This window comes from Equus asinus, chromosome 8 (genome assembly GCF_041296235.1).
Source record: "Equus asinus isolate D_3611 breed Donkey chromosome 8, EquAss-T2T_v2, whole genome shotgun sequence".
NCBI classification, from domain to species: domain Eukaryota; kingdom Metazoa; phylum Chordata; class Mammalia; order Perissodactyla; family Equidae; genus Equus; species Equus asinus.
The window spans coordinates 32,047,446-32,058,833 of NC_091797.1; the positions used below are offsets into that span (position 1 = coordinate 32,047,446).

An 11,388-nucleotide genomic window follows, 5' to 3' on the forward strand; every position below is an offset into this window, starting at 1 on the left:
TTGGGGAGGCTTTTCCTTTCTCCGTTGTACGTTCTTGGCTCCTTTGTCCAAGATTGGCTGTCTGTAGATGTGTGGTTTTATTTCTGGGCTTTCAATTCTCTTCCACTGAACTGTGTGCCTGTTTTTGTACCTGTACCATGCTGTTTTGATTACTATAGCTTTGTAATATGTTTTGAAGTCAGGGATTGAGATGACACCAGCTTCGTTCTTGTTTCTCAGGATTTCTTTGGCTATTTGGGGTCTTTTCTTGCCTTGTATGGATTTTAAGATTCTTTGTTCTATTTCTGTGAAGAATGTCATTGGGGTTCTGATTGGGATTGCACTGAATCTGTAGGTTGCTTTAGGTAGTATGGCCATTTTAACTATGTTTATTCTTTCAATCCATGTACATGGAATATCTTTCCATTTTTTTTTATGTCATTATCAATTTCTTTCAGTAACGTGTTATGGTTTTCCTTGCATAGGTCTTTCATCTCCTCAGTTTAATTTATTCCTAGATATTTTATTCTTTTTGTTGCAATTGTAAATGGGGTTGCATTCTTGAGTTCTTGTTCTGTTAGTTCATTATTAGAGTATAGAAATGCCACTGATTTTTGTACGTTGACTTTGTATCCTGCAACTTTGCTGTAGTTGTTGATTATTTCTAATAGTTTTCCAATGGATTATTTAGGGTTTTCTATATATAAAATCACGTCATTTGCAAAGAGTGAGAGTTTCACTTTTTCAGTGCCTATTTGGATTCCTTTTATTTCTTTTTCATGCCTAATTGCTCTGGCCAAAATCTTTAGTACTATGTTGAATAAGAGTGGTGAGAGGGGCCAGCCCAGTGGCAGTGGTTAAGTTAGCACTTTCTGCTTTGGTGGCCCCGGGTTCATCAGTTCACGTACCGGGTGCAGACCTATGTACTGCTTGTCAAGCCATGCTGTGGTAGGCGTCCCACATATAAAGTAGAGGAAGATGGGCACAGGTGTTAGCTCAGGGCCAGTCTTCCTCAGCAAAAAAGAGGACAATTGGCAGCAGATGTTAACTCAGGGCTAATCTTCCTCAAAAAAGAAAAAAAGAGTAGTGAGAGTGGGTACCCTTGTCTTGTTTCTATTCTCAGTGGGATGGCTTTCAGTTTCTCCCCATTGAATATGATGTTGGCAATGGGTTTGTCACATATGGCCTTTATTATGTTGAGGTATTTTTCACCTATATACATTTTATTGAGAGTTAATATCATGAACGGATTTGGGTCTTGTCAAATGCTTTCTCTCCATCTATGGAGATGATCATGTGGTTTTGCTCCTCCTTTTGTTAATATGGTGTAACACATTGACTGATTTGTGGATGTTGAACCATCCCTGTGTCCCTGGTATGAATCTCACTTGATCATGGTGTATGATCTTTTTAATGTGTTGCTGTATTCTGTTTGCTAAGGTTTTGTTGAGGATTTTTGCATCTATGTTCATCAGTGATATTGGCCTGTAATTTTCTTTCTTTGTGTTGTCCTTGTCTAGGTTTTGGATCAGGGTGATGTTGGCTTCATAGAATGTGTTAAGAATACTTCTGTCTTCCTCAATTTTGGGGAATAGTTTGAGAAGAATTGGTAATAAATTCTCTTTGAATGTTTGGTAGAATTCTCCCAAGAAGCTGTCTCATCCTGGACTTTTATTTTTGGGGAGGGTTTTGATTACAGTTTCAATCTCTTTACTTGTGATTGGTCTATTCAGATTCTCTATTTCTTCTTGATTCAGTTTTGGGAGGTTGTAAGGGTCTAAGAATTTGTTCACTTCTTCTAGATTGTCCAGTTTTTGGCATACAGTTTTTCATAATATTCTCTTATAATCTTTTGTATTTCTGTGGTATCAATTGTAATTTCTCCTCTTTCATTTCTAATTTTCTTTATTTGAGCCTTCTCCTTTTCTTAGTGAGTCTGGAAAATTTTTTTTTTTTAATTTTATTTTTTTTCCTTTTTCTCCCCAAAGCCCCCCGGTACATAGTTGTATATTCTTCGTTGTGGGTCCTTCTAGTTGTGGCACGCAGGACGCTGCCTCAGCGTGGCCTGATGAGCAGTGCCATGTCCGCGCCCAGGATTCGAACGAACGAAACGCTGGGCCGCCTGCAGCAGAGCGGGCAAACTTAACCACTCGGCCACGGGGCCAGCCCCTGGATAATTTTTTTTATCCTCTCAAAGAACCAGCTTCTTGTTTCATTGATCTTTTCTACAGTCTTTTTTTTGTTTGTTTGTTTCCATTTCATTTATTTCTGCTATAATTTTTATTATTTCCCTCCTTCTGCTGAGTTTAGGCTTTGTTTGTTCTTCTTTTTCTAATAATGTTTGGTGTAGTTTAACATTGTTTATTTGAACATTTTCTTGTTTATTTATGTAGGCCTGTATTGCTATAAATTTCCCTCTTAAGACCACTTGTATTGCATGCCATAAGAGTTGGTATGGTGTGTTTTTGTTCTAGTTTGTCCCCAAATAGTTTTTAATTATCCCTTTATTTCTTCAATGATTCATTGGTTGTTCACTAGCATGTGGTTTAGTCTCCAAATTTTTGTTCATTTTGTAGCTTTTTTCTTGTGGTTGATTTCTAGTCTCAAGGCATTATGGTTGGAAAAGATAGTAGATATGATTTCAATCTTCTTAAATTTATTGAGGTTTGCCTTGTTTCCCAATATATGGTCTAGCCTTGAGAAGATTCCAGGAGTGCCTGAGAAGAATGTATATTCTGCTGTTTTTGGGTGGAACGTGCTCTATATAGCTATTAAGTTCATCTTTTCTAGTTTTTTGTTTAAATCCACCATCTCCTTGTTGTATTTTTGTCTGGATGATCTATCCATTGATGCAAGTCAGGTGTTGAAGTCCCCTACTATTACTGTGTTGTTGTCGATATCTCCTTTTAGGTTTGTTAACTTTGTTTACTTTGGTGCTCCTCTGTTGGGTGCATGCATGTTTATAGATGTTATGTGTTCTTGGTGGAGAGTCCCTTTTATCATTATATACTGCTTCTCTATGTCTCTCTTCACTAGTTTTACCTTGAAGTCTACTTTGTCTGATATAAATATGGCAACCCCTGCTTTCTTTTGTTTGCCATTAGTTTGGAGTATTGTCTTCCATCCCTTCACTCTGAGCCTATGTTTTTCTCTAGGGCTGAGACGTGTTTCCTGGAGGCACTATATTGTTGGGTCTTGTTCTGTAATCCATCCTGCCACTCTGTCTTTTGATTGGAGAATTCAATACATTTACATTTAGAGTGGTTTTTGATATATGAGGGCTTAATATTGCCATCTTATTGCATGTTTCCCAGTTCTTCTGCATTTCCTTTGTTTCTCGCCCCATGTATTTCAGACTACCCATTTGGTTAGGTAGTTTTCTCTGTTGGTTTTCTTTGTTTTCTCCTTTATTGTAAATATCTCTGATCTAATTATTTGTTTAGTGGTTACCCTTAGGTTTATGTAAAAAATCTCATAGTTGAGACAGTTCATTTTCTGATAGCCTCTTATTTCCTTAGACTATACTGATTCCATCTCTTTCCTTTTCCCCTTATAAGTTATTTTTGTCCTATCTCTTTCCATCCTGTGTTGTCAGTTTGTGCTTAAAATGATGAACTCATTTTTGTTTTTGTGTTTTCCTTTTCTTTATCCTTGATGTTAAAGTTAAGTGTTTACTAACCTGATCTGAAAGAAAGCTGCCATTTTCTCAATATTGTCTACCTATTCACCTCCTTGCTCAGTGCTTTGTAGCCCCTTTCTTATTTTTTTTTTCAGGTATGAGGGCCTTCTTGAGGATTTCTTGTATGGGGGGAGTCTTGTGGCAATGAACTCCCTTAGTTTTTGTTTACCTGGGAAAGGTTTTATTTTCTCCTGCCATATTTGAAGGATACTTTTGCTGGATAGAGTATTCTTGGCTGAAATTTGTTGTCTTTCAGGATTTTGAATCTATCATTCCACCCTCTCCTAGTCTGTAAGGTTTCTGCCGAGAAATCTGCTGAAAGCCAGGTAGGGGTTCCTTTCTAAGTTATTTTCTTCTGTCTTGCTGCCCTTAGTATAATTTCTTTGTCTCTGACTTTTGCCAGCTTCACTACTGTAAGCCTTTGAGCAGGTCTTTTTACATTGACAAAGTTATGAGATCTGGAGGCCTCCTTAACATGGATTTCCAGCTCCCTCCCCAGGTTTGGGAAGTTCTCATCTATTATCTCTTTGAACAAGCTTTCTGTTCCATGATCCGCTCCCCCCTCTTGAATACCTATAACCCTTATGTTGCATTTCCTGATTGAGTCAGATATTCCTCTGAGAACTTCTTGATTTCTTTTTAATCTTTTCTCTCTTCTCCTCCCTCTGAAGCATTTCTATAGCACTATCCTCTAACTGACTGATTTTCTCCTCCATATTGTCAGCTTCGTTGCTTAGGGAATCCAGATTTTTCTTTATTTCGTTCATTGAAGTTTTCATCTCCAACAATCTTGATTGGTTGTTCTTCATGGTTTCAATCTCCTTAGTGAAGAAGCTCCTGAATTTGGTTAAACTGGCAGTTTTTAAATTGCAGCTTATGAACCATTCTTGGTTAACTTTTTTAAAAAACAAAAGAGAAAAGAAAATATGAAAGTTCATTGCAAGGATCCTCAGGAGAACTACCACACTAGAGCAAAGCCACAACCAATGTTATAAGCCATGTGAGGCAGAGAGCCAGGATGCCATAAAAAAATATACTGGTTAGAAATAGGTTATTTGATCTTTTGCTCACTGGCATCTCTAAGATTTTCTAGTATACAATGTCTAATCTGATGTGCAAGGTAATTCTATCTTGAGAAGGATTTGATGTATTACTTACATTTAACCTCACATACAACTGAATTAACCTGTTTTACAGAAGTGGAAAAGCACATTGTTGATCAATATAGGCTAAACTGCACAACCTTATAAAGGGATAACCAACCAGTGATAGAATAGAAAGTGTGAATGGAAAATACAGTAGAGCCGCTTTAAAAATCTTCAGAGACACATATAACAGTGCTTTTTGGAATCACGTTGGTGATTCTCATTCCAAAACATAGTGAAAGATGTTAAACTTATTACAGGATGCCAACTGAATAGCCAGTTTTTGGAAAACTTTGTTTCTAGATTGGAGTTAACTATTTCTGCCTCTTGCATCCCACCAAAATTGCTGTCATGATGCTAATCTAGCTACACAGACTGAGGTATGAGAATCACATTTTTCTAACTGAAAAGCAATTTCACTACACAAATGTATTTGAAGATGATGTTGAACAAGAAAATTGGCATCTTAGCCAATATCTTTTATGTTCTTAAACTAAATTTGAAACATCTATGGAAAAACAAAGATAGTTATTATTTTAAAGGCATTTTTATGGCACTCAGGTCTTGGAACTGTATGATCTGGCTGCTATATACTCTCAATTTTGTTGCAACTTATTGTAGGGAACATTATTATTAAAGACATTTGCAAGAAAAACTTACAAATATTATTTTACCTCCTGTCTCTGTCTCAAACTTTTAATCATTACTTTCCAAAAGAGAAGTGAAAAGCATTAAAGAAAAATAATCAGATAAAACAAGCATTCATTTACAAAATCCTGAACTAATATTTAATTTTGGTTTTAACATGTATATAAATACTTTGATACTCCTCCCTTCTAGAGGTAGAGGTTAATTCCCTCCTCTTGAGTGTACTTAATGACTCACTGCTAACTGACAGAGTAAGGCTGATGGAATGGTGTGTGACTCTGGGTCCAGGACATAAAACACACTGCAGCTTCCATCTTGGGTGTTCCCTCTCTTGGATCATTTGCTTTGGGAGAAGCTAACTACCTAGTCATTAGCCATATTATGGAAAAATCCACACGGCGAGGTACTCAGGCCTCCTGGGACCATCCAAGAAGGAACTGAGCCCTCTTCCAACAGCCATATGCGTGAGCCATATCTCCTCTGAATCCTTCTATCCCAGTCAAGCCATCAGATGATGCAGCCCTGGGTGACAGCTTGACTGCAATCTTGCGAGACACCATGAGCCAGAAGCACTCAGGTAAACCTCTCCTGGATTCTTGCCCCTGGGAAACTCTGGGAGACAATACACATTTGTTGTTTAGAGCTGCTAAGTTTTGGGCAATTTGTTATGCTGCGGCACATAACTAACGCAGTGCCGAAAGAGAGAGTGAATTATTGCACTTTAATTTTCATTTGCTCTAAATGAATTATAAAATGTCAAAATATCATTTGGTTTTAAGATTTAAGGAGAACTTCCATGGCTAATAGGATTTATTTTATTATGACTCACAACAATCTATTTACTTGAACTTTAATTTCCAATTGTGACTCAATTAAACACAAAAAGAAGACCCAGGCCATGCTAGGCTGATTCTATGATGGTCCACAACAACCACCTGCTAGCTATTCACCTTTCTCCCAGTGATTCAATCAAACACTAATATAGATGCTGCTGTGAAGGGATTTTGCAGATGGATCTAAGGTCTCAAATCAGTTGACTTTAAGACACGGGGATTATCGTGGGTTGGACTGTCTTAATCAAGTAAGCCCTGATGAGGGGTTCTTCCTGAGGAAAGATATTCAAAGAGTGAGAGGGATTCAATGTGAGCGATTTTCTCCATTGCAGGCTTTGAAAATGGAGGAACCACATGGCAAAGAATGCTGATGGCCCTCCCCCAGCTCCTTACTGACAGTTGTGAAGGAAACAGGGACCTCAGTCCCACAACTGGAAAAAATTGAATTCTGTTAACAGTCTGTATATAAGCTTGGAGGAGGATACTGAGCTCAAGATGAGAACATAGTTTTGTGAAACCCTGAACAGAGAACCCATCCGCACTATATCGGGATTTCTTTCTTTTTTCTTTATTTATTGAAGTAACACTGGCTTATAACATTATGTAAATTTCAGGTGTACATCATTATATTTCAGCTTCTGCATAGACCACACTGTGTTCATCACCAAAAGTCTGGGTGCCATCCATCACAGTACACGTGTCCCTTTACCTCTTTGGCGCTCCCCCTCCCTCTTCCCCTCTTTTAACCCTGAAACTATAACACTCCTAAAAGAAAACATAGGCAATATGCTCTTTGACATTGGTCTTAGCAGTATCTTTTTAAATATCTCTTCAGGCAAGGGAAACAAAAGAAAAAATAGACAAATGGGACTACATCAAACTAAAAAGCTTCTGCACAGCAAAGGAAACCATCAATAAAACAAAAAGACAACCCACCAACTGAGAGAAAATATTTGCAAATCATCTAACTGATAAGGAATTAATATCCAAAATATATAAAGAACTCATACAACTCAACAACAAAAAACAAATCACCTGATCAAAAAAATGGGCAGAGGATATGAACAGACATTTTTCCAAAGAAGATATACAAATGATCAACAGGCACATGAAAAGATGTTCAACATCACTAATTATTAGGGAAATGCAAAGCAAATCTACAATGAGATATCACCTTACACCTGTCATAATGGCTATTAGAATGACAAGAAATAAGAAGTGTTGGAGAGGATGTGGAGAAAAAGGAACCTTCATACACTGCTAGTCAGAATGAAAACTGATGCAGCCACTATGGAAAACAGTATGGAGATTTCTCAAAAAAATTAAAAATAGAAATACCATGTGCCTAGATTTCTGACTAAGGAACTGTAAACAAATAAACAGGTGTTGTTTCGAGCCACTAAGTCATGCTAATTTGTTATTCAGTAACAGAAACTAATACACAGGCTCACTGTGCAACAGATAGGCACATAGCATTTTTTCCATGGGAATGAATTTATGAATTAGTATGAATGTAATAAAATATTTCCTAACTTTTTTTTGTATTTTTCATTTTTATTTTACATAATGCAGTTAAATTTTTTAAAATCATATTTCATTCATTCATTCAACAACTAATTTAATGCCTACTACGTACCAGGAGTGGCTTTATATATTGAGGATACAACTTTAACCTAAACAGCTCAAAGCCCATGTGCTCATGTGCCTTACATTTTAGAGGCTTCCCAAGAGTGAGATGGAGACACTGGAGCACTTTAAGTGAAGAAATGACACATCCTGACTCACATTAACGAAATCACTGACCACAGTGAGTAGAATAATTTATGAACTGCAGCGCTGGTGCCACAATTCAGGAGTGAGAGGGTGGTGGAGACTAAGGGGAGAAGAGGGCCTGAGGGGTGAGAGGACAGAGAGAAGGGCTGGAGGAGCAGGGGTGGGGAATAGAAGCAGAGGGAAAGAATCCTAAAGCAGTGGAATTCTCAGATCTAAACATACATACTGTTTCATTGATCTTTAATAAATATATCTACAGACCTAGTAGAGTATTCTTGGTATTTAATACATTCTTTGGAGCTGCCTAAAAACTAATTGCCTCCTTTTGTTAATCAGTTTAAAAACATGTGTCCTGATAAAATATGCACATTACTTAGATGTGAGTAACTGATAAAAATAGGCAATGAAGGAGCACCGGTGAAGGGCACTTTGACTGAGTTGAGCACTTTCATGTTTGAGGTGATTAATACACACTAACAAACTGTGCTTCCATGTGCTCCTTTGTACTGAGGATAAGTCAGGGACTCAGACACACTCAGGGCTATGGAATGAAGATCATTTCAAAATGCAACAAACCTGAGTCACAGATATACTGTCTGGGAAAGTAAAACAGGGGCTTTGTGAGTCTGATTGCAGTGCTGTGCAGATATGTTTCTGTACGAAGGGGTCAAAATCACTTCTTTTACAGATTACATTCCTGATGTTCGGAGGGATTTCAAGATTGTGTTACCCATTGGGGTTAACTAACAAAAAGGAACCTGGTCTCCATGAGAACCTCTATCTGGTGTTTTCAGGCACAACTTCTCCAGGCTTACAGAGAAAACTCCTGTCCCTCCACCTCCATTCCCAGGGCGAGCTCACTCTCTGGCATCAAGTCCTCTGGGACTGAGTATTTTTCTGCAAGAGTCCAGGAGTAGAGTTAAGAAGTAGGAGCACAGCTCAAGTAGGGGGAAGCCAGGAAGAGAAGAGGAGGAACAGGGGCTGAGCCCAGCCTGAGGATTTCTCCCTGGTTCCTCAGACAGCCCCTGGGCCAGGACTCAGGGAGACGGTGTGACAAAGAGCTCTTGTTGAGAAAGGAGAGGGGTCAGAGAAAAGTCCCAGGTCCTGGAGTGTGGCTCTCAGGGTGTGGGGCCCGAGGGCAGTGTCTGGGGCGGGGAAGCTCAGTGTTGGGGAGTTCCCATCTCCCAGAGTTTCACTTCTCCCTCTCACAACCTGTGTCAGGTCTTAGTGCCTGAATTCTCCTGAAGATGCCCCAGTTCTCAATCCCATTGCGCGTCCGGTTTCTAGAGAAATCAATCAGCGCCACCGCGGTTGCCGGTAATAAAGTCTCCACTGACCCGCCAGGACTCAGATTCTCCTTAGACCATGAGGATGCAGGTCACGATGCCTCGACCCCTCCTCCTGCTGCTGCTCTCGGGGTCATGGTCCGGATCCAGACCTGGGCGGATGAGTGCAGCATCGGGAGGAAACCACGTCTGCGGCGGGCGGAGCGAGTGGACTGCGCGGTCTGGGCGCAGGACCCCCAAGGATGGCGAGTCTCCGCGAACACCCGCCCAGACCACCCACCTCTGCCCGGGCCCATCCAGATCCCTCCCTTCTCCTGACGCCCTCTCTCCCCACACCTAAATCCCGGTCCTTCTCGGTTGGCCGGCCCTTTTCCATCTTACGAACTCCTCGCCTCCTCCCCGTTTTCGGCACCGGGACCCGCGCCTGGAGGAGGATCGGCCGGGTCTCAGCCCCTCCCCGCCCCCAGGCTCCCACTCCATGAGTTATTTCTACACCGCCGTGTCCCGGCCCGGCCGCGGGGAGCCCCGCTTCATCGCCGTCGGCTACGTGGACTACACCCAGTTCGTGCGGTTCGACAGCGACGACGCGAGTCCGAGGGTGGAGCCGGGGGCACCGTGGGTGGAGCGGGAGGGGCCTGAGTATTGGGAGCGACAGACGCGGAAGGTCAAGGGCCAGGCACAGATTTTCTGAGTGAGTCTGAACACCCTGCGCGGCTACTACAACCAGAGCGAGGCTGGTGAGCGAAGCGGGCCCGGGTCCAGGTCGCGACCCCCATCCCCACGGACGGGCCGGGGTCTCCCCGAGTCCAAGAGTCACCCCGAATGTGCGGGACCTGCCGGGCCCCTCCACTAGAGTAGAGACAACGGGGACTTTCACTGGGTTTCATGTTAGGTTTAGGTTTAATCACTGCCTAGTGGTCAGGGAGGGCGCAGGGCTGACCTTGGGGGCAGGGTTAGGGTCTCACACCCTCCCCTGGATGTATAGCTGCGACTTGGGCTGGACGGACGCCTCCTCCGCGGGTACAGTCAGTCCGCCTACGACGGCGCCGATTACATCGCCCTGAACGAGGACCTGCGCTCCTGGACCGCGGCGGACGCGGCGGCTCAGATCACCCGGCGCAAGTGGGAAGCGGCCGGTGAGGCGGAGCAGCACAGGGACTACCTGGAGGGCACGTGCGTGTTGTGTCTCCGCAGATACCTGGAGAACCGGAAGGAGACGCTGCCTCGCACAGGTACGCGGGACCGCGGGGCTTGTTTGATCTCGCATCAGGCTGAGGGTCTGCTACAAGCAGAGGAGGCAAATGAGATGACACCAGAACACCCCTGTCCTGTGGGTAGGGAGACTGAGTCTGCCTGGGTTTTCAGATCTGGTACCAGAGAGCAACACACCCGAAGTGCCCACCCTTCTCTCTGGACAATTAAGAGATTCAGTCTCTCTTGGAGACGGAGAGGAAAGCCATCCCTGAAAAAACTGATGAGCAGTTCCATTTGACTCTGGCAATGGCTGTGGAAACCGTGGGGGACTTTCTCTCTCAGGCCTTGTTCTCTGCCCCACACACAATGTGTTTGAAGTCTGACTCCAGTTCAAACTTCTTACTTTACCACTCAGAACCCCCCAAGACGCATGTGACCCACCACCCCATCTCAGACCTGGAGGTCCCCCTAAGGTGCTGAGCCCTGGGCTTATACCCAGGGGAGATCACCCTGACCTGGCAGGCTGATAGGGAGGACCTGACCCAGGACACAGAGCTTGTGGAGAACAGACCTGCAGGGGACGGGACCTTCCAGAAGTGGGCAGCTGTGGTTGTGCCTTCTGGAGAGGAGCAGAGATGCACGTGCCACGTGCAACACGAGGGCCTGCCCAAACCCGTCACCCTGAGATGGGGTAAGGAGGGAGCCGTTGGCTCAGAGCCTCTTCTCAGGGAAATCAGGAGCCCTTCAGCAGGGTCAGGGCTGAAGCCTGGGGACCAGGGACTCACCTTCCCTTCTCTTCCCAGAACGGCTTCTTCAGGCCGCCAACCGCATCATGGGCATCATTGCTAATC

The 11,388-nt window shown here is 42.7% G+C and overlaps 1 pseudogene; it reads left to right on the forward strand.

The window, feature by feature from the left end:
* The first annotated feature begins 9,683 nt into the window (after positions 1-9,683).
* Positions 9,684-11,384, forward strand: LOC139039733 (HLA class I histocompatibility antigen, alpha chain G-like; annotated as a pseudogene).
* Positions 11,385-11,388: the final 4 nt, after the last annotated feature.